The 5,506-nt window shown below is 46.8% G+C and overlaps 1 pseudogene; it reads right to left on the bottom strand.

Moving 5' to 3' along the window:
- On the bottom strand, window positions 1-2,420 carry LOC147990002 (uncharacterized; annotated as a pseudogene).
- Window positions 2,421-5,506: the final 3,086 nt, after the last annotated feature.

Genomic DNA, 5,506 nt, shown 5'->3' with positions numbered 1-5,506 from the left:
TCAGAAAAAGTTTCTTCGGTCATTTCTTGATGCGAAGTCATTAAGGGCACAATCAAGATCAACATTGTCCAAGATATCCTTCTCAATGCAGCACATAGCCAGGCCATTCAATCTATCTTGCAACATAGTTGACCTCAAATAATTTTTCAGTAGTTTCAGTTTAGAGAAACTTCTTTCAGCTGAGGCTACAGTCACAGGCACTGTTAAGAGGATCTGATAGGGAACAGAGACATTTGGATAGCAATCTACAGCCATAACAAACTGGAGAATCTCAAGCGCTGACATCAAACCATCTGGCAAAGTTACCTGCAACACTTTTAACTCTGAGACAAAATCATGAAGATCAACATCAGATGATTTATCATCAGAAAAAGCTTTTGCAAAAGTAGTGCAACATTCCTGTAGTTTGCTATCATCCAAGGACTTCAGATTTTTTAAATTGAATAAGAAACCAAACACCCTTTCAAATTTCTTCAAGTGATCAAAGCGACTGGTCAATAAAAGAATTGCATTGTCAACGATGACTAGAAAGTAATTTACTCTGAAGGATTCCATAGCTGACAATTGTATTTCTTCTTCTTGATCATTGATTTCATCATGATGCCTCTTTCTTTTCCGTTGACGTTTTGAAGGAAATTCTGGCTCTATGTCCATATCAGATGCAATGGCTTTTGCTATCTCAATACTAGCTTGAAAGCCTTCATCTCTATACTTCTTAAAATATAATATGACCCCGTCAATGTGTTTTATAGTAGCATCAATGCACACCATCTTTTCCTGCAACTTTTGGCTCACCATATTTACAGAGAATAAAACATCATGCCAGATAACCATGCCAACTAAAGTTTCAAAATTCTCAAGTGCACTGACCAAAGATTGAGCATCACTTACAGCTGCTAGGTCATCAATAGAAGTCTCCTCCAATTCCTTCAAAGCTGAAATTACATGGATAGTTTGGTACCTGATAGGCTGCACACTCTTTATTCGACTCTCCCAACGAGTACTGGACAAAGGCTTGAGAGTTAGTTTTGTTCCTTTTGGAAGATTGTCAAGTAAAATCTTCCACCTTTTAGTAGAACGTGAAAACAACACGTATATCCGTTGTATAATACCAAAGAATGTAATAGCCTGTTTGCAAGATTTTGCCATATCACAAAGAGTGAGATTCAAACTATGACATGCACATGGCATATACAATGCTTTGGGGTTTTCTTTAAGGAAGCGACTCTGGACACCTTGGTATTGTCCTTTCATGTTGGAACCATTGTCATAACCTTGACCTCTCACATCAGCAGCATTCAAATCAAAAGAACTCAATGTATCCATCAATACCTTCAAAAGCCCCAACCCCGATGTGTCCTCAACCTTTAGGAACTCTAGGAAAAACTCCTCCACTCTCGGAAGGTTGCTTGACATATTGACACAACGCACAATGAGAGTCATTTGTTCTTCATGGCTCACATCCGGGGTACAATCCAGAATAACTGAAAAATACTTGGCATCTTTGATGATCTTTAAAATTACATTTCTCACGGCATCAGCAAGGACTGAGATCAACTCGTTCTGGATTTTGTGGCCAAGATAGTGATGATGGATTTCACTATTTTGAATACGCCGGATGTGTTCTTGCATAACAGGATCAAATTCAGCAATCATTTCAATCGTGCCCAAAAAATTACCATTATTATCTTGATCAACTTCTCATTTGATCCACGAAAAGCCAAAGTATGTTTTGCAAGAAACTTCACAGCTGAAACTATTCTTACCAGAACTTGTCTCCAACGCTCCTTCTCCTTTGCAATCCCCCTTTGCATATCATCATCAATTGTCCGATTTTTGCTTAGTCTCAACCTAACTTCATTCCATGTATTCATGTTTGTTAAATGGTCAACACTACAAAAACAATATACTTTGTTTGCACCTTTGTGGTAAACCAACCACTTTCTGTCAACAAACTCACCATTACTTAACTTCCTGGAGTAAAAAGCATATGAAAAGTGTCTACCAATGATGTCCTTCTCGAACTCCAGATCCGGTACTCTAATAGGTCCCTTCTCAATTAAAATATCCCTTTTGCTATTGTCAAGAACTTCCCATGTTCTTGGATCAAAAATAAATGAAAGGGAATCTTCCTGTTCATCATTAGAGGAAGGCTGCAAATTTTCCTCCTCCGTTGTACTGTCAGCATCAACTTCAAAATTTATTTGCTCCCCTGTGCTCGCACCATCTTCATTCACCTCAACATCTGGATTTTCATGCTCAGAAGTAGTTTCTTGCCCTTCTTCTTCACTGACATCAACATTGCTTGAAGATGTAAAGTAGTTATTCAAAGAACCCTTCAGTGCTAGAATTTTCAGATCACTTTCTTTCTTTTTCCTCCTTTTTTCAGCACCCGACAATTGCTTCTTCTTAGGTAACATGGCAGGCTAATGTCCTAAAATCATGAAGAAAAGATCAAAAGAGCATACAAAGAATTAGGAATTTATAGATCGGATGATTGGAACCCTAGACATGTTATATAGAATGACAAAAAATTGATAGATTGGATTAGAATACGCACATACTAAATAAAGAATAAATAAACTACTGAGATAGTGAGATTGTCAAATTCAGGTTTGGGGATGGACAGGAAACGTGGATGCGTACTTGTTGACCAGGCCTGTTGTTGACTTCCAGTCGGATGCATACTCGTATAGGTATTGCCGTATTGCCGCGGTGCCGGATGCCGGATGGCCGGGCTGCCGCCTACCTGCCGGACTGCTGTGTGGCGGCGACGGTGACGCGGCAAGGGCCAAGAGGCAAGGCACCGAGCGACGAGCGAGAAGGCCGACGAGCGTGCGAGGGCGACGAGGAAACGTAGAAACGAGCGTGAGTCACGGCACCGGTTGGCCTTCGCGTATCCATCAACGATTGCTAGCTAGCTAACTATATCTGGGCCTCCTAGCCCATCCTATTTCTTTTCTTTAATTCTTTTGTAATTTTTTTTTGCTTTTTGCTGGGCTATAGTATATGTATATACTCAATCATGGCCCCCCCCTCGCCAGGGCCCTGGGCCGTCGCCCCGTCGCCCATGCCCCAGGGCCGGCCCTGGCGTCAATACAGATGACGCCGCTGAAGCGGGGTGCCGTGCAGCAACCGATTGATCTGGTGTCGAAGTTGACACGCGCTGTAGATGACGAACGGCGGTGGACGACGCAAGCCGATATGAAATTGAAAAAAAATGTCAATCAAAACGACCGACGAGAGAGTGAAAAAAACTCGGAGTAAAGACTCGGGAAAAAGACTCTCTAGGCCGCCGGTCAACATGAGCGGCGGACGAATCCTAGGTACGGGCGACGCGGCCCCCAGCGGCGGTTGATACGTCTCCAAGGTATCTATATTTTTTGATTGCTCCATGTTATATTATCTACTATTTTGGACTATATTGGGCTTTATTTTCCACTTTTATATTATTTTTGGGACTAACCTATTAACCGGAGGCCCAGCCCAGAATTGCTGTTTTTTGCCTATTTCAGTGTTTCGAAGAAACAGAATATCAAACGGAGTCCAAACAGAAAAATCATTTTTGGAACGTGATTTTCTTCTCGGATAAGACCCAGGAGACTTGGACCCTACTCCAAGAAGTACCGGAGGCGGTCACGAGGGTAGGGGCGCCCCCCCCCCTACAAGGCGCGCCCCCTGCCTCGTGGGCCCCTCGGTGCTCCACTGACATACTCCTTCCTCCTATATATACCCACGTACCCCCAAACGATCAGAATAGGAGTCAAAAACCTAATTCCACCACCGCAACTTTCTGTATCCACGAGATCCCATGGGCCTGTTCCGGAGCTCCGCCGGAGAGGGCCGTCATCACGGAGGGCTTCTACATCATCATAGCCCCTCTGATGAAGTGTGAGTAGTTTACCTCAGACCTTCGGGTCCATAGTTAGTAGCTAGATGGCTTCTTCTGTCTTTCTGGATCTCAATACAATGTTCTCCCCCTCTCTTGTGAAGATCTATTCGATGTAATCTTCTTCTTTTGTGGTGTGTTTGTTGAGACCGATGAATTGTGGGTTTATGTAACGCCCCGAGACCGTTGCGCCAGGTGTCTTCCGGTGTTTCGTTGTTGTTACCTTGTCATTTGCTTGTGTGTCGCATCTCTTCATGTCATCATGTGCATTGCATCTTCATGTTTTCCAAACTTGCATCCGTCCCGGCCTCCTCGTTCTCTCTGTTGTCCGTTCTGAGCCCAAAGACACTTGCACGTGCCCACGGCATGTTCAAAATAGTATTCTATAAGTGGCCGAGAAAATGTTCTCAGAATGGGATGAAAGTTGGCGTGCGGTGTTTTTATGTTGTAGGTAGGCCGCCTGTCAATTTCCGTCGCATTCGGAGTTCGTTTGACGCCCCAACGGTTAACTATAGCGGCATTATAGCCGGGCACACGTCGGACGTTTTCGGTCTCCGGAAACAGACGCCGGGCTTCTCTCTCTTCTCTCCTCTCAGCCTGAGGCCTTCTGCACAGCCCACAAGCTCCGACCTACCCCTCTTCGCGTCCGGAGCCGTCCGATGCGATCGCTCGGTCCAAAAACCCCTCTTGCACAGTGCACCGACCCCTCACGTGCGCGTCCGAAACTGTCCCGAACCCGACCCGAACAGTTGTCACCGTTGGACTCAGAACATCCCCAAATATCTGCAAAACATCTCCGTTTTCTTTTTTAGGCTCCCTACCTATTTATTCCGGGCCGTCCGATTACGATCGGAGGGATTCAAACGACCCTACCCAAATCCACTCGGTATATATATATCCGGATCAAACCCTAGTCCAATCCATCCATCCCCTCTCCGCCGCCAGCCGACCAACTCCCTCCTTCCTCGGGATCCCCCTAGATCCATCGAACCAGCCACCTCCTCCTTGATCCAAATCCTCCCCTGTCCAGACGCCGCTGCCACTGTCTTTCTCCCACCTCGGGATCCCCTTCGCACCTATCAGCCACCACCAAAAAAACTTCCAATTCCATCGATCCATCCACCCAACTGCCGCCGCCCGAGAGCCTCGCTCGACCCCATGCGCCACCACCGGCCGTAGACCTCGCCGGAGCTCTACCGGAACCGCCAGGCCAGCTCCTCGCGACCCTCTCCTTTCGTTCCCTCGTCCCTGCAACTCTCTCTCCCTAACCTCTTCATCTCTTTGTACCTCAACAGGAGCTCCAGTGCCATGGTTTGATTTCGGCCTCGAGGTTCCGACGCCGCCATCTCCTGCATCCGCTGCCGCGCCAAGTCCCTCTTCCTCGCCCGTGCGTCAAGTTCTTGCTGTGGCCGCCTCGATCTGCCATGCCGACGCCCTCAATGGAGTTTCCTGCAGCCTCCGCCAGTGCCATCTCGAACCGAGCCTCGCCCCTGCGCCGTCTTCCCCGCGCGCCGCAGGAGACAGGAAACCGGCGACCTCCAACCTCGCCGGAGTACCCAACCAGGGCGGCCCTTATGCAGTTCGTCGCGTCGCCCTGCCAGGACGTGCCCCGCCGTC

Source organism: Triticum urartu, chromosome 1A (assembly GCF_056163025.1).
Source record: "Triticum urartu cultivar PI428250 chromosome 1A, HENAU_Tu73, whole genome shotgun sequence".
Lineage (NCBI taxonomy): Eukaryota > Viridiplantae > Streptophyta > Magnoliopsida > Poales > Poaceae > Triticum > Triticum urartu.
Note: the sequence above shows the minus strand (reverse complement) of the source record. Positions and strands in the feature narration are given on the sequence as shown.